Source organism: Oncorhynchus mykiss, chromosome 11 (genome assembly GCF_013265735.2).
Source record: "Oncorhynchus mykiss isolate Arlee chromosome 11, USDA_OmykA_1.1, whole genome shotgun sequence".
Lineage (NCBI taxonomy): Eukaryota > Metazoa > Chordata > Actinopteri > Salmoniformes > Salmonidae > Oncorhynchus > Oncorhynchus mykiss.
The window spans coordinates 64,269,321-64,287,494 of NC_048575.1; the positions used below are offsets into that span (position 1 = coordinate 64,269,321).

Below are 18,174 nucleotides of genomic sequence, written 5' to 3' on the forward strand. Positions count from 1 at the left end.
GTTTCATCATAATGCTTGTGGTGTCTTGTTTCATCATAATGCTTGTGGTGTCTTGTTTCATTATAATGCTTGTGGTGGCTTGTTTCATCATAATGCTTGTGGTGTCTTGTTTCATTATAATGCTTGTGGTGGATTGTTTCATCATAATGCTTGTGGTGTCTTGTTTCATTATAATACTTGTGGTGGCTTGTTTCATCATAATGCTTGCGGTGTCTTGTTTCATTATAATGATTGTGGTGGATTGTTTCATCATAATGCTTGTGGTGTCTTGTTTCATTATAATGCTTGTGGTGGATTGTTTCATCATAATGCTTGTGGTGTCTTGTTTCATTATAATGCTTGTGGTGTCTTGTTTCATCATAATGCTTGTGGTGGCTTGTTTCATCATAATGCTTGTGGTGTCTTGTTTCATCATAATGCTTGTGGTGGCTTGTTTCATTATAATGCTTGTGGTGGATTGTTTCATCATAATGCTTGTGGTGTCTTGTTTCATCATAATGCTTGTGGTGTCTTGTTTCATCATAATGCTTGTGGTGTATTGTTTCATTATAATGCTTGTGGTGTCTTGTTTCATTATAATGATTGTGGTGGCTTGTTTCATCATAATGCTTGTGGTGGCTTGTTTCATCATAATGCTTGTGGTGGATTGTTTCATCATAATGCTTGTGGTGTCTTGTTTCATCATAATGCTTGTGGTGGATTGTTTCATTATAATGCTTGTGGTGTCTTGTTTCATTATAATGCTTGTGGTGTCTTGTTTCATCATAATGCTTGTGGTGTCTTGTTTCATCATAATGCTTGTGGTGTCTTGTTTCATCATAATGCTTGTGGTGTCTTGTTTCATTATAATGCTTGTGGTGTCTTGTTTCATCATAATGATTGTGGTGGATTGTTTCATCATAATGCTTGTGGTGGATTGTTTCATTATAATGCTTGTGGTGGATTGTTTCATCATAATGCTTGTGGTGTCTTGTTTCATCATAATGCTTGTGGTGTCTTGTTTCATCATAATGATTGTGGTGTCTTGTTTCATCATAATGCTTGTGGTGGATTGTTTCATCATAATGCTTGTGGTGTCTTGTTTCATTATAATGATTGTGGTGGCTTGTTTCATCATAATGCTTGTGGTGTCTTGTTTCATCATAATGCTTGTGGTGTCTTGTTTCATTATAATGCTTGTGGTGTCTTGTTTCATTATAATGCTTGTGGTGTCTTGTTTCATTATAATGCTTGTGGTGTCTTGTTTCATTATAATGCTTGTGGTGGATTGTTTCATCATAATGCTTGTGGTGGCTTGTTTCATTATAATGCTTGTGGTGTCTTGTTTCATTATAATGCTTGTGGTGTCTTGTTTCATTATAATGCTTGTGGTGTCTTGTTTCATTATAATGCTTGTGGTGGATTGTTTCATCATAATGCTTGTGGTGTCTTGTTTCATCATAATGCTTGTGGTGTCTTGTTTCATTATAATGCTTGTGGTGTCTTGTTTCATTATAATGCTTGTGGTGTCTTGTTTCATTATAATGCTTGTGGTGGCTTGTTTCATCATAATGCTTGTGGTGTCTTGTTTCATTATAATGCTTGTGGTGTCTTGTTTCATTATAATGCTTGTGGTGTCTTGTTTCATTATAATGCTTGTGGTGTCTTGTTTCATTATAATGCTTGTGGTGTCTTGTTTCATCATAATGCTTGTGGTGGATTGTTTCATCATAATGATTGTGGTGTCTTGTTTCATTATAATGCTTGTGGTGTCTTGTTTCATCATAATGCTTGTGGTGTCTTGTTTCATTATAATGCTTGTGGTGTCTTGTTTCATCATAATGCTTGTGGTGGATTGTTTCATCATAATGCTTGTGGTGTCTTGTTTCATCATAATGCTTGTGGTGTCTTGTTTCATTATAATGATTGTGGTGGCTTGTTTCATTATAATGCTTGTGGTGTCTTGTTTCATTATAATGCTTGTGGTGTATTGTTTCATTATAATGATTGTGGTGTATTGTTTCATTATAATGCTTGTGGTGTCTTGTTTCATTATAATGCTTGTGGTGTCTTGTTTCATCATAATGCTTGTGGTGTCTTGTTTCATCATAATGCTTGTGGTGTATTGTTTCATTATAATGCTTGTGGTGGATTGTTTCATTATAATGCTTGTGGTGGATTGTTTCATCATAATGCTTGTGGTGTCTTGTTTCATCATAATGCTTGTGGTGTCTTGTTTCATTATAATGCTTGTGGTGTCTTGTTTCATTATAATGCTTGTGGTGTCTTGTTTCATCATAATGCTTGTGGTGGCTTGTTTCATTATAATGCTTGTGGTGTCTTGTTTCATCATAATGCTTGTGGTGGCTTGTTTCATCATAATGCTTGTGGTGTCTTGTTTCATTATAATGCTTGTGGTGGATTGTTTCATCATAATGCTTGTGGTGTCTTGTTTCATCATAATGCTTGTGGTGTCTTGTTTCATCATAATGCTTGTGGTGTCTTGTTTCATCATAATGCTTGTGGTGGCTTGTTTCATCATAATACTTCCTTTTGTGTTACATATACTTCTCCAGGATAGTTCCCCAAGTCTAGTGGCATATGCATGTTTCCATTTAGCTTTTACAGTCTTTCAAAGTGCCCCAATACATCCCAAAATAAAAATAATAGGAATTGACCAAGTTACCAAAAGTCCATCAAGTGATGAAATGTTTCCCCTTTCTCACTATGCTTTACTTCCATAATGGCGCTCAATCCGTCCCTCTGCCATTATTACATCCTCAGAGACCAGCAGCCATAAAGTCTGTGTGTGTGTGTGTGTGTGTTCAAATGTCTGTTGGGTTGGGGACGACCTGTAATTACAGTCAACTGGGAAATATTTAGAAGAGTTACATTCCAGACACAAACCCGCTGAGCACTCTTTTTGACTTTGCATGCAATGTTGCATCGAATATACACAAAATACATGCCAGTTTGGGGGAAGCATAATAGTGTATTATTTTAGCCCATCAGCCCTTATTCTTTCTGGGGTATTTGTGGGGTATAACATGACATGGCAAAGAGTAAACACTAATGTTAAATTTGTCTTTAGCCAGGTTCACTGAGACTGAGTGGGGTTGTCAGATTATTTTTCTTGGTGCTTTGGTAACATAAGCTTTTTTGATCGGTGTTAAACAGGTCCTAACGGTGAACAAGAGGGCCGACTTCTACAGAAAATATAGGAAATGTCCTCCTCTTTAGCCTCAAAGATTTTATTCTACCCCCAAAAGAAAAACATTTTAACAGCATCTTCAGCTTTAAAAAGGAGGCAGATGGACAGCTCTGCTCTTTGTCAGAATGCCAATCTGTATTCCCCAGACCACTGTTAAAGTGGGAGCTGGAGAAAATCATTGCAGACTTGGGAGGTCAAAATGGATGAACTCCCAGATTTTTGTTGATGGGTTGGAGAAATACTGTATTTCTAAAACCCAAGAAAGGAGGCCAGAATGCTCTCCCCACTGTGCTGGAACAGAATGTAGATTTTTTTTTTTTTTGTGTAACAAAATAACAGCCCATTACAACACCATAATTGTGGTGTTAAGTGTTATTATACTGTCTTTCACTGAAATATACAGTATTAGACAGTATTATTTGGTTACATTGATGGGTATTTATGTTACATAATTGTTGGATATATGCACATATCAGAATTGGTCAGTGGCAGGGCTATTTTGTTTTTTCTGTGATCACGCATTGTGCTTTTGGCTTGGAATGTCCTTGAAAGGGGGGAGGTTGTATTAAAATGCGATGTAAAACATTGAGCATGATAATAGGCCTACGCATAGACCCTGTGCTATTGGCAAAGCCCGACTTGGCAATTCGTTTTCAAGTGACAAGAAGACGGGACTGTCGACATGTTCAATTGAGAACGACGCCGCAGTGAATCAAATTAAAGATCTAGCCCTCGTGCATTGATTGCTTTGGTCTCGTCCTGTCCTATTTTTTTTAACACACCCAGCGGAGCGAGAGCAGCTTGAAGCACAGCCTGCCAACGTTACACATTACGAAGCCCAGTCTCTCTCGTATGTGCCTGGAGAGCGTCGTGTCCGAGGCGCAGAGCGCGCTGCGTTTTCGGGACTTCTCGGCTATTCTAAAAGCGTCAATAAATTGTGGATACATTCTATTGAAAAGCTTAACTCACTTGAAAGCTTTTTCACAACCTGGGATATGCAATTGATGTTATTTCCAGCGTGAAACCGTCTTATTCGTGGAATCTATTGTTAAGGATCTGTCATCGGAGCTTCCATATGACTTGGATTCATATAAACGGTATTCTGGTTTGACACAAAGATCCAATGTTTTTCCTTTTTTGGGAACAAGGAACCTGTTTTTAGGACTATTCTTGGAGCACGAATAGTTTCTGCGTGTGATTGAACTTCGAAGAAAGGGAGAAATAACTGAATAATGAAAATATTACTTATGGGTTGACAGCTTTCGCCGCTGCAGACGGAAAAAACGCTCAGTAGCCTAAATATTTATTGTTTGAGCAGGTTGTTTCTTCTGTCTTGTCTGCCCGCTGTATTCTTCACGGCAGTCTGCTCTTGGACGAATTTATTTTGCTTATTTTGCTGGATTTATTTGAATAAGGCTCGATTGAAGGGTTTTGTGAACCGATATTGAATTTCACGGAGGAAATCGCAACTCATTTGTTTCGGTAAGGTTATGAAATTTGATCATTGCCTTTTTGCCAATCCTTTTCTTTCGTCTCATTTCAATGTTTTCCCTTTGTAACTAAAATAAAATATTAATATTTACATTATGACAGGCGGTTATATTCATTCGAATTACGAATTGGCTATGTGTCCGTTTTTAATTATGTATATTTTTCGCGTATTATTCTCTGAATATCGGCTGTGCACAATGTGTTCTATTCTGTTCTATTGTGAATTTATATGTAATTACTTGCACATTTAGACTGAAATAGGCTAGCATTTATGTAAACTTTATTTATGTCATATATTTTTTGTCTATTTCTAAGCCTCCACGTTACAGCCAGTAGCGTAGTCTATAATAAATTCAACACACGTCATTTGACACAATTTTAAGATTGCCCTATGTCTGACACCAAGTACCACAGGAGGAGCTGTTTAATTAGTTTTTGTTCCCAAAGCAATCTGGACGTTCAAGGTTATATCAAAACGTCTTTCGATATGACCCAAAGACGCAAAGAGGCTGTTATGCGCGTTTACCGGTCCTCTATTCTCGGGCGGGCTTTTGGCTTGTTAGGATTATTTCCGTGTTCATGTATTTAAAATATGTCATTAAGATGTACAAGCTACACTGTTGTTGTGTCTGTCTAAGTACATGTTTGGGACAACACACACCTGTACCTTATGTTCTCTTGGAATCTCTGTCATCCTATTTCAGGTTTAAAAGTGTACCTGGAAAAAAGGTTGTGTAGGATAGCTATAGCTTCATGTCTTATGGATATACTATTGGCTATTGTGTGCAAAGCATTATTATACTAATAACAATCTAATGACGGAGCTCTTGGAAAAATAATTTCAGATAGCCTACATCTAGATTGACCCTCTATGTGCATAGGCCTACATTTATTTGATACTGGACTTTTTGTTTAGTCATAATATACAAACCTGTAGGTTGTAACAATGTTATTTCTATATACTGATGTCCTGGCAAACTTTGAAAATTGTCCATATTCTGAACATCAGAGATAATACTGCTGCTATAGCCTAATTGGAAAATAAGTATGAAAATAGTGGGTCTCAAGAGTTCAACAGGGTCACTGGTCTACACATTGAGTGGGCGATTTGGTCACCTATTCTTGGCTAGGTGTAAAGGTCTTTTGTGTGGTGGTTTCTATGAGAAGTGGATAGATAACCTCACACTTTGCAACAACAATATCACAGCCCCGAGTCTCATTTTAGTGCCTGTTCACAGTGTGGTTATAGTGTTTCCATTTTACGTTGTAGTAAATGTGTATCCACGCTAGTGAATACAGAAAATATGACTTTACTAAAAACTCCTCCTCTACTGCTGCACAGTACCCACCGCCTTTACCACTTCCTCTACCACCGCCCTTATGTCTATCTTTCTCCATTTCCTTCAACCAAATCTTTAATCTACTGCAGATGAAGCTCTGGAATTAGCTTGCAATATGCTCTCCTTATTCATATCTTCAAAAGCCCATTTATCTCCAGCGGAAAGCTGATAAGAAAGAGGCCTGCTTGGCAAGCCTGATAAGAGGGTGAAAAATCCTCCAGCTATTTGTGATGTTCTGAGTTCAGGCTGATCACAGCTAGCTCGGGAAGACATGACATACCTTGCATTATGAGACTAATGCCTCATGCCTCCTCAAACAAGGGGAGTAGAGGAGGGAGAAACATTAAATGGAGATTTATGTTGGATTTAATGCAAAGATTTAAAAGCAGTAGTGAAACATGAAACATCGGGGAGCCGGGGAAACGTTAAGGAAATAACCTTATTCAAATCTTCGTCCTGACAATAGGGCCTGTAATGTTGTAATGCTATTAACTACTATCATAAAAGAGGTGATTGAGCAGTTAAGCTGTTTGAAATGGAATCGCCTGCTACAGTACATTGCAATGGTCTCTGAAATGTAAAAATATATATATATTTAAACGTGTCAGTGAAACATTTGTTGACGCATTTTAGGTTAAATCTGTGAAAAGCGCTTTGGTTTGAAGGGGTAATAAACTGCACTAAATCCCCAACTGGAACCTGTCTGGAATGTTGATATTATCCAAATTGGCTTATTCTGATGCCTGACATGCCTGCATGCCCACTGTGAGAACGGGGTTGTGAAATATGGCACTAGGGTAGGTGGGTTACATAGTAGAGTGGAAAGAGTGAAAAACACAACACTTTCACTTCACATTCATTCTGCAGCCTAGCCATGGCATGGCTCATTCAAGGCCAGCCCTCAGGCAGTACTGTCTTTCTCATCTCATCTCCATCCAGCTCTCCATTATGTTTTTCTTGTCTTTTTTTTTAGTACAGTGAGAGAGAGTGTGATCTCTTCTTTTGCTCTTTAGAATGGCAGAATAGCAGCAGTCTATTCACTGCAGTGAAGGATGGATTTCCATTCCCTTCCAGTGCTGAATGTGTGCTTTCTTTCCTGCATATCCTCTGACACTTCACCAGCATCCATAAATCACATTATATCTATTGTACCAATTTGTTGGCTGGGCACTTGTTTTAAGCCTATTAAGCTGGGTGGATTTTATTGGTTGTTAAATACCTCACCTTTGTCCAATTCGCTGGGTAGAGGGAGGCTCCCTTCACATTATATAGTATATGAATTACCCTCGTATTCAGACTGTGACTGCATATTATTATTCTAGGATTTCTTTTTTCTAGAGGATTATTCTCAGAACACGTCATTACCCTATAACAAATGACTTGTAGCATGTGATCGTATTCATACTTAGAGAGGAGAACACTCCCTCCTCTGTACACTACTTATATGTAGGTCCTCTGTGTGAGAGAGATGGAGAATTTACAGGCGTCCCCATGGTACTCAGAGCATCTTAATCCTGGCGAGAGAATGACCATAAAGCTCTCTGCACCAAAAGCAGTGGGAGACCTGCGGAAGAGGAACAGAGGAAACCAGCAGCAGAGAGAGAGAGAGAGAGATGGGGTTGGCAAGCAGCACTTTAATGTGCACTGCAGAGATGTCTCTGTTTTTAACATAAATGTTATAAATAACATGAATGGGTCGCACAAGGCCACTGGCTATAAAGGGACAGGGTGTTGGCAAAACAAAATGCATTTTTTCTGTTTTTTTATTTCTGCAGTCTGTGGACAGCGGGTCCCTGCAGAGCCTGTGTGTTGTTAACTGCTCTGTACAGGGGGGATTTATGCCTCTGCCCAAATGGAAGTGACCAGTGACCTTTCCCGTGGCGTTGGCCAGCTCTGACACTGTCACACAATGGACTGCTGCCTCCACAATTGCTGCATCTCAAATGGCACCCTATTCCCGAAATAGTGTACGGCTTTTGACCAGAGCCCTATGGACCCTGGTCAAACGTAATGCACTATATAGGGAAAAGGGTGCCATTTGAGACTCAGCTAATGTGTCAACGGCAAAGCTTCTTCTCCGTCATCTCCTCCTATCAGATGTTATTTCCTAAATGTTGGGGCATCTGCTCGCGCTGCGCTGAGTCCCGAGGGCCGCTCACGTCCTCTTTCCCCCCCTCTACCCTAAGTTCTAAATGTCAACTGTGCGCAGGGCCATCCAAGGCCTTTAAAATACCTCCAGGTATTGCTGCAGTCATAGGTCAGCCAGTCACTCAGCGGGTAATGTGTGTTTCATGCTCACAGCTCACAGTGGACGGACAAGGGCCACTCACCATGGGTCGCTACACAACACCCCCACCCAATGCTGGAGAGACCAAGGGAGGAAAGGAGGGAGACGGAGGGAGGGTAGAGAGATGGGTGGGTCAGAGTTCTAGTCCCCCCAGCACTGATCTCCCATGATGGTGATGTTGTTGTTCTCTCTTGAGCCATGGAATAAAGGACCCCCACTTCACATCAAACAGTCTCCCAACACCATCATAAATATTTCAGAGAACTCTCCCTTTATCCTCCCGGCCCTTCTCCAATTAGCTGCTGACGAAGGAGGCTAGTGAGGGCCATGATCTAAAAGGAGAGAAAATAGGGAAAAACCAGAGGCCTTTGATTTTGGTGCTAGTGAGCATATATCTTCCCACTCTCCAGCGTCCTCTCCTTATTGTGAGCCCTCTCAAGGAGGGGTGGAGACACTTGAGTGAATCCCCCTCTTTTCAAGCTACCGACAAGGGTCAACCTGTAATTCTGGCAGCTGTTTCACTCAGCCCTCCTCCTACTACCTCCTCCCTTCCTCCTCCCACCCACCCGCCCGCCCCATCCCATCCCCAAAGCAGCTCTTTCCAGTGAGCAGGCTGTGTCTTTTGTTACCTTTATGAAGTGTAGTTAAATGTGTTCTGTGCGGCGCTGCGTGGCACCCTGTCTGAGCACCAACCCCAGGCGTGCCATTAGCCAGATATGGCTCTACTGCAGCCGTAATGATGGAGAGAGAGAACACAGCAGAGTAGAGGAGAGGAAACCAGGAGTCTTAAATCATGCCATTCGAGTTGTCGTGTGGACCTAATTGCCCCACCGTTTTGTGCGCCCTGCAAGCCCCCTATGTCACCCAGCTCATGTGTTCAGTACAGAACCTCCCTGTGCTATGTCAGGTTAGTGTAGCAGACATGAGTCGGTCATGGTCTCGTGATGAGGTAACCCAGCCTGACAACTTCAGAACTAGTGTCTGCCCCCGGCCCAAGAGGACATTTCCTATTCGTCTCACGGTCTAAGACATTGGTTGCTCCTGTGGGAGATCCGGGTTCTTATCCTGCGAGTTACACTAGCTAGAGTGTTCATGTTTCATCCCATGGCGGGTGGTAGAGGCTGTTGTGGGAAGGGTGAAAACGGCTTACACCTTTACTTTGAAGGGACGCATGTAAAAGGTTAAATATGTTAAATACTTAGTGATGGTATACAGTCCATCATAAATCGGTATATGGGGAACTAATGTAGTCTATTACTATGAATTACATATTAAATAGTTATTTTGTATCTTCTGCATTGAATAAATGATATCTGACTATACCTGCAGGTACTCATAGAGGCTACTGAGTTGAGATTGTGATTGGGTTGAGATTGTAGTTGAGATTGTGGTTGGGTTAGGGTTGAGATTGTGGTTGAGTTAGGGTTGAGATGGTGGTTGGGTTAGGGTTGAGATTGTAGTTGGGTTAGGGTTGAGATTAGAGGTCGACCGATTATGATTTTACAACGTCGATACCGATACCAATTATTGGAGGACCAAAAAAAGCCAATACCGATTAATAGGCTGATTGTTTTATTTTTTTTATTTTTTGTAATAATGACAATTACAACAATACTGAATTAACACTTATTTTAACTTAATATAATACAATAAAATCAATTTAGCCTCAAATAAATAATGAAACATGTTCAATTTGGTTTAAATAATGCACAAACAAAGTGATGGAGAAGAAAGTAAAAGTGCAATATGTGCCATGTAAGAAAGCTAACGTTTAAGTTCCTTGCTCAGAACATGAGAACATATGAAAGCTGGTGGTTCCTTTTAACATGAGTCTTCAATATTCCCAGGTAAGAAGTTTTAAGTTGTAGTTATTATAGGACTATTTCTCTCTATACGATTTGTATTTCATTAACCTTTGACTATTGGATGTTCTTATAGGCACTTTAGTATTGCCAGTGTAACAGTATAGCTTCCGTCCCTTTCCTCGCTCCTCCCTGGGCTCGAACCAGGAACACAACGACAACAGCCACCCTCGAAGCAGTGTTACCCATGCAGAGCAAGGGGAACAACTACTCCAAGTCTCAGAGCGAGTGACGTTTGAAACGCTATTAGCGCGCACCCCGCTAACTAGCTAGCCATTTCACATCGGTTACACCAGCCTAATCTTGGGAGTTGATAGGCTTGAAGTCATAAACATCTCAATGCTTGATGCACAACGAAGAGCTGCTGGAAAAACGCACGAAAGTGCTGTTTGAATGAATGCTTACGAGCCTGCTGCTGCCTACCATCGCTCAGTCAGACTGCTCTATCAAATCATAGACTTAGTTATAACATAATAACACACAGAAATACGAGCCTTAGGTCATTAATATGGTAGAATCCGGAAACTATCATCTCGAAAACAAGACGTTTATTCTTTCAGTGAAATACAGAACCGTTCCGTATTTTATCTAAGGGGTGGCTTCCATTAGTCTAAATATTCCTGTTACATTGCACAACCTTCAATGTTTTGTCATAATTATGTAAAATTCTGGCAAATTAGGCGGCCCAAACTGTTGCATATACACTGACTCTGCGTGCAATGAACGCAAGAGAAGTGACACATTTTCACCTGGTTAATATTGCCTGCTAACCTGGATTTATTTTAGCTAAATATGCAGGTTTGAAAATATATACTTCTGTGTATTGATTTTAAGAAAGGCATTGATGTTCATGGTTAGGTACACATTAGAGCAACGATACGCACCGCATCAATAATATGAAACGCAGGACACGCTAGATAAACTAGTAATATCATCAACCATGTGTAGTTAACTATTGATTATGATTGATTGATTGTTTTTTATAAGATAAGTTTAATGCTAGCTAGCAACTTATCTTAGCTTACTGCATTCGCGTAAAAGGCAGTCTCCTCGTGGAGTCCAACGAGAGGCAGGTGGTTAGAGCGTTGGACTAGCTGTAAGGTTGCAAGATTGAATCCCCCCAGCTGACAAGGTGAAAATCTGTCGTTCTGCCCCTGAACGAGGAAGTTAACCCATTGTTCCTAGGCCGTCATTGAAAATAAGAATGTGTTCTTAACTGACTTGCCTAGTTAAATAAAGATTAAATAAAGGTGTAAAAAAAAAAAATCTGCAAAATTGGGTGTCCAAAAATACCGATTGTTATGAAAACTTGAAATCAGCCCTAATTAATCGGCCATTCCGATTAATCGGTCGACGTCTAGTTGAAATGGTGGTTGGGTTAGGGTTGACATGGTGGTTGGGTTAGGGTTGAGAAAAGGTGGATTTATATCACTGACAAGTGAGACGAGAGGTATCCATGATATTGAAGACACTTTCTAGAAAAGTACCTGTCTCCCGCTGAGGAGTTGGAGGTTCTTAGGGATCAGACTGACAAATGGTGACTGATCGCCTCAGATTCACCCAGTGCTTCCTATTAAGCATCGCTGAGGATCTTAGCTACTATCATTAAGCTGTCTCTCTCGCGAGCGCGCTTTCTCCCTCTCTCTCATATATCCTTTTATGCCCCTTTCTACTTGCAGTGTATTAAATCCTATGTTAATCTCACCACGTGTTTCTCCCCTTAGTAAGCAGATTTGACTGAGAGTTGGGAGCTGGGTTAATTAGATGCGAGAAAGAGATTGTGTTTTCCTCTGGATGCAGATGTGTAGGGTGGTCTGTCTGTGAGCCGAGCTGAGCAGGCTGGGGAGCGCTGCTCTGTGCTGTGCTGGGGGGCTTTGTGTAACGCCGTGTCGAAATGAGCCTACATACAAAACATACGGCGCCCTCGTTGGGAAGCAGGCCCCTTCGTTAGCGAGGAGCTGACGAGCTGCTGCTCACATTAGGGTAATTAACGCAGCCACAGATTGTGGAACAGCTGTGCAATTTACCACTGTGGCAACACCAACGGTCGAGGGACAGGCTCTGCAAACAGAGGAAGGTTAGAGAGCGGCTTCAGAGACCATACTGCCTCACGCCTAGACGAGGGCCCCACAAAGGGACTAAGACCAACGATTTATATCTACAATAGATGACTGACAGTGGGCACTGTTTTGAAGCCACTGCGCCTCCATTTTAACACTCCCCCAGCATTGTAAAAATGATTTTCGAAGGTATAGAAATGCATTTATTAATGTCTACATTTCATTTTGCCAAGTTTATTATATTACAGACACCTTAATACACACTTTTAAATAATATGTGAGCTAAGCATAAAAAATAAAAAATATATTACAACATTTATATATATATATATATATATATATATATATATATATATATATATATATATATATATATATATATTTTAAAGTTCTAATGTTACTGGCCCCACTACAATGACAAAAAAATATTTAAATGCATGTAATTTTGTCCTTGAAACATTTAATTGAAATACTGTAGAATTCTGTTCTTTCCTATGGAGGACTGCTTCTTCTGGGGAGTGCCAATATGACCAAAGGTGGCTTTAAAGCCTCTCATTGGCCAATACATAGTATCAGCAATCAAGGGTTTATATACATCTTTGGCTCAAACCCAGCCAAACCATACAGAGACCCTCTATTCAGCAGGGTAGCCAGGGAAACTTTCAAATCATACTATTTATAGAATATTATAAAACGTGGAAAGAGTGAAGGCTACATTGTTTTTGGTAGCGCTAGCAAATAGAACTACCAGATGTGAACAGACTATTTTAATTTGAAACAGAACAGGCTTTCGTCAACATAATTATAGTAAGACAAACGCTAGCTTTCAGAATTTACAGTACAACTGGAGTCTACACACACTGTACGTTAAGGTCACAACAGTGCCTGTGTTTATGTTAGAGAGTTGGAAATCCACACATAGTGCCTAGCCGTAGCCTATCCTTAGGTAATCTAGTGGACATTTTGATTTCTGGGATCTCTGTCCCAGCCAGTCTTGTTCTAGTTGCGGAGCACGGATGGCCTGGACACATGCATGTTAAAAAGCCTCCAGACTTTCTCTCCATGGAGTTTTAGTCTCTTTTCATCTTGCTGTTCTTGGCTGACCCCCACAGAACAAATTACACGTGAGAAGTAATGAAAGTGTCCTGCTCTCATTTTTGTTAGTTTTATATTATATTTAATAGTTACCGTTCCGTCCTATACTTGTACTCCTGTTGCTTTTGATCCATGCTGATCCTTCACAGTTAAGCCATAGGGAGTGGTGAACGTGTGTTGAAAAGAATATGTCCTACGCATGGAGTATACATTCTAGTAGTGTTTCTTTGTGTGTTATGACAGAAAGAAAACGCACACAAATATCCTGTGATATTTAACTTGTTTCTTGTGTTTGTGATGCCCCTTGTAAAAACATGTATAAAAGGCTGTTTTCAAGTTAAGTGCCATGCTGGTAACACTTCCTTATTCATTTTAGCTCCTTGATAAACACACAACACTGCACTTTAGTGTATATTTCTGTAATATACTCTATATTACACAATGTACTTTTATGTAAACCGAACAAAGACCATTTTTGGGGAGCAAGACCCCACACTGCTGCCCTGTGTTTGTTAGCTGTGTCGGGCGGCGGGTGGAATTAAGGGGCATGTTGTAGAGCTGAGATGATAAACCGGAAATCATCAACACCGACCATACCGATCACTTATCGAAGGCATTTTGCTGATATCATTCATTAGGATAAGCAGCCTATACTAGAGAAATGCTAATATGGGTGATTGTTAATAAAGGGACAATTGATGACTACAAAAATCAAACTTATCAATCTATTTCTCGTTATCTCATCAATTCAGGCAATGTATCGTGATACCGATTTTTGTCCATACCGCCCAGCTCTAGCGTGGTATATTGTGTGGGAAGGAAATAGGAGAAAAGCAGCAGGCTACTGGAATAGCACAGAGCTGAGCTGAGCTAAGGGTGGCCCTGTTGGGTTGACTCCTGTTGCCTGCACTGCGCACTCTCTCTCGCTCTCAGTTATCAAATGTCACTGACAGTGACACATCCGTGGCTGTCAGCAGGCCCTCTCGCTCCGAGAGAGAGAGACGGAGAGAGAGAGAGACAGTGAGAGGGAGAGAGCGAGAGCGAGCTCAGGGAACTTGTTAAATTTCTGCAAAGCATGCCGACTTTGACAAGAGACATTTCCTGCCTATCTCCTCTCCTCTCAACCCCTCCGCTCCAGCCGCTCTCCTCCCCTCATCGACTCAGTGACTGAGCAGGGCACAAAGAAAGAGACTGCCGTGCAACAATAATAATGTGTAAAATGTCTATCTACAGTAATGTTAGGGAAAGGCAGGCGGGAGGCAGCTGCAGTGTGTGCTGGGAGGCCAGAGCGTGTCATTTATTTATCAGCTGAGAGGAGAAAAGAAGAGAGAGGAGGGGGGAGAACAGTCCCAGGCCTCTCGCTGCCAGAGGGGGCCATGCGGCTCATGAAGGATAGGAAATATAATTGGGCCTTTCTCACTCCTGGCTACAGGGCCGACTCAGACGACAGCTCTGCTTCTCTACTCTCCTCTTTTCTCCCCCTCTCTTCTCCTCTCACCCATGGTGCTCGTCGGTCACGGCTGAGGAGAGGAGGCGTCCATGGCCTTTCAGCGTCCGCACAGGGACTTTCCCAAACAAGACATGTCACTTGTGCTTACTGTGGCATTCCTTTGATCAGATGAGATTGTCCCTCAATCCTTTCCCTCCTCCCCCTCTCCCCACTCTGTACTCTGAGTATGCCTCTCCACTCTGTACTCTGAGTATACCTCTCCACGCTGTACTCTGAGTATGCCTCTCCACTCTGTACTCTGAGTATACCTCTCCACGCTGTACTCTGAGTATGCCTCTCCACTCTGTACTCTGAGTATGCCTCTCCACTCTGTACTCTGAGTATGCCTCTCCACTCTGTACTCTGAGTATGCCTCTCCACTCTGTACTCTGAGTATGCCTCTCCACTCTGTACTCTGAGTATGCCTCTCCACTCTGTACTCTGAGTATGCCTCTCCACGCTGTACTCTGAGTATGCCTCTCCACTCTGTACTCTGAGTATGCCTCTCCACTCTGTACTCTGAGTATGCCTCTCCTCGCTGTACTCTGAGTATGCCTCTCCATTCTGTACTCTGAGTATGCCTCTCCACGCTGTACTCTGAGTATGCCTCTCCACTCTGTACTCTGAGTATGCCTCTCCACTCTGTACTCTGAGTATGCCTCTCCTCGCTGTACTCTGAGTATGCCTCTCCATTCTGTACTCTGAGTATGCCTCTCCTCGCTGTACTCAGAGTTTTATTTATTTTTTAATATTTTTTTTCATTTGATTTAACCAGGTAGGCTAGTTGAGAACAAGTTCTCATTTGCAGCTGTGACCTGGCCAAGATAAAGCATAGCAATTCGACACATACAACAAATGTTGAGAGTGGAGAGTATGCCTCTCCACTCTGTACTCTGAGTATGCCTCTTTCAGCGGTTTGTCCTAGGCCCGGCCGGCTGGAGGACTGACTGACTGAGGCTTGGCTCGGCATGTGTTTGTGTGTGTGTGTGCGTGCGTGTGTGTGAGTCCCATGACATTGCTGTGGGGGACATGCCACCTGTTAGCAGTGGGGGGTTGACAGAACAAGTGTAGGCTTAGCTGTCAAGAGACACAGGTCGAAAGTCTCTCCCATTGGGACCTGGGGGCCTCAACACCAAATACAGTAGGCCCACAGCACCATGCTACTCTCTACATTCCTAATATACCACTACTATGTATACACCATGGAGTCTCTAATGAAGTGTGAACCTTGGAGATACCAGGAGAAAAATCTGTGAAAAACAGCCAGCTAGGAGATGTGATTTGGTCCCCACTCTGTGTAGTGGTTGGGGGATTAGGGAGCTGGTGGGGATGCTGGTTGTACTGACGGGTGGAGCAGATAGGTGTTGGGATGGTGGTTGTACTGACGGGTGGTGCAGATAGGTGTTGGGATGGTGGTTGTACTGACGGGTGGTGCTGATAGGTGTTGGGATGCTGGTTGTACTGACGGGTGGTGCAGATAGGTGTTGGGATGCTGGTTGTACTGACGGGTGGTGCAGATAGGTGTTGGGATGGTGGTTGTACTGACGGGTGGTGCAGATAGGTGTTGGGATGCTGGTTGTACTGACGGGTGGTGCAGATAGGTGTCGGGGTATTGGTTGTACTGATGGGTGGTGCAGATAGGTGTAGGGATGGTGGTTGTACTGACAGGTGGTGCAGATAGGTGTTGGGATGGTGGTTGTACTGACGGGTGGTGCAGATAGGTGTTGGGATGCTGGTTGTACTGACGGGTGGTGCAGATAGGTGTTGGGATGCTGGTTGTACTTACGGGTGGTGCAGATAGGTGTCGGGGTATTGGTTGTACTGATGGGTGGTGCAGATAGGTGTAGGGATGGTGGTTGTACTGATGGGTGATCCAGATAGGTGTTGGGATGGTGGTTGTACTGACGGGTGGTGCAGATAGGTGTTGGGATGCTGGTTGTACTGACGGGTGGTGCAGATAGGTGCTGGGATGCTGGTTGTACTGACGGGTGGTGCAGATAGGTGTCGGGGTATTGGTTGTACTGATGGGTGGTGCAGATAGGTGTAGGGATGGTGGTTGTACTGACAGGTGGAGCAGATAGGTGTTGGGATGGTGGTTGTACTGACGGGTGGTGCAGATAGGTGTTGGGATGCTGGTTGTACTGACGGTTGGTGCAGATAGGTGTTGGGATGCTGGTTGTACTGACGGGTGGTGCAGATAGGTGTAGGGATGGTGGTTGTACTGACGGGTGGTGCAGATAGGTGTAGTGATGGTGGTTGTACTGACGGGTGGTGCAGATAGGTGTTGGGGTGCTGATTGTACTGACGGGTGGTGCAGATAGGTGTCGGGATGCTGGTTGTACTGACGGGTGGTGCAGATAGGTTTTGGGATGGTGGTTGTACTGACAGGTGGTGCAGATAGGTGTTGGGATGCTGGTTGTACTGACGGGTGGTGCAGATAGGTGTAGTGATGGTGGTTGTACTGACAGGTGGTGCAGATAGGTGTTGGGATGGTGGTTGTACTGACGGGTGGTGCAGATAGGTGTTGGGATGCTGGTTGTACTGACGGGTGGTGCAGATAGGTGTTGGGATGCTGGTTGTACTGACGGGTTGTGCAGATAGGTGTTGGGATGCTGGTTGTACTGATGGGTGATCCAGATAGGTGTTGGGATGCTGGTTGTACTGATGGGTGATCCAGATAGCTGTTGGGATGCTGGTTGTACTGACGGGTGGTGCAGATAGGTGTTGGGATGCTGGTTGTACTGACGGGTGGTGCAGATAGGTGTATGGATGCTGGTTGTACTGACGGGTGGTGCAGATAGGTGTTGGGAGGACGCTGCAGCCTGTGAGCCCATCTGTTTTGCTAACCCTAATTGCGTATGGAGGTACTTATCTGTGGAGGCCCCCACTGGCACCCTGCCAGCCCAGCCATCACTGCGCAGTGTGTCAATCACACTGGTGGGTGGCGGGGATATCGGTGTGTGTGTGTGTGTGTGTCAGGGGAGCAGGTACAGGAGTACAGTGTATCTTCTACACTCCGATGACCTATAGGGGGGTAGCAGGCAGGTTCACCAGGACAGCTGGGCGTCACCGCAGAGAGCACCTGAGAGGACCGGGTCACGACCTATAGGGGGGTGGCAGGCAGGTTCACCAGGACAGCTGGGCGTCCCCGCAGAGAGCACCTGAGAGGACCGGGTCACGACCTATAGGGGGGTAGCAGGCAGGTTTTCTCCCTTGCCTCCATCCCTCCCTCCCTCTCTCCCTCCCTCCATCCATCCCTCTCTGCCTTCATCCCTCCCCCATCCCTCACCACCTCCAACAATAGCTCTGAAATGTCCCTGGCTCTGACTGGCCCAGAACAATCCCAGCTTGGCCAGGCTT

At 43.2% G+C, this 18,174-nt stretch overlaps 1 protein-coding gene across 5 annotated transcripts in view; it reads left to right on the forward strand.

The window, feature by feature from the left end:
* fbrsl1 (fibrosin-like 1) overlaps positions 1–18,174 on the forward strand; it is a 258,256-nt gene that overhangs the window by 163,791 nt on the left and 76,291 nt on the right. The window contains exon 1 of one of the 5 annotated variants that reach the window (XM_036936105.1): positions 3,956–4,672. The exons of 1 other annotated variant lie outside the window; for it this stretch is intronic. The gene's annotated coding sequence lies outside the window, so the exon portion shown is untranslated. Of the gene's footprint in view, positions 1–3,955; positions 4,673–18,174 lie in introns of those variants that run through there. 3 more of the 5 variants (XM_036936104.1, XM_036936107.1, XM_036936106.1) reach the window with 3 other exon arrangements.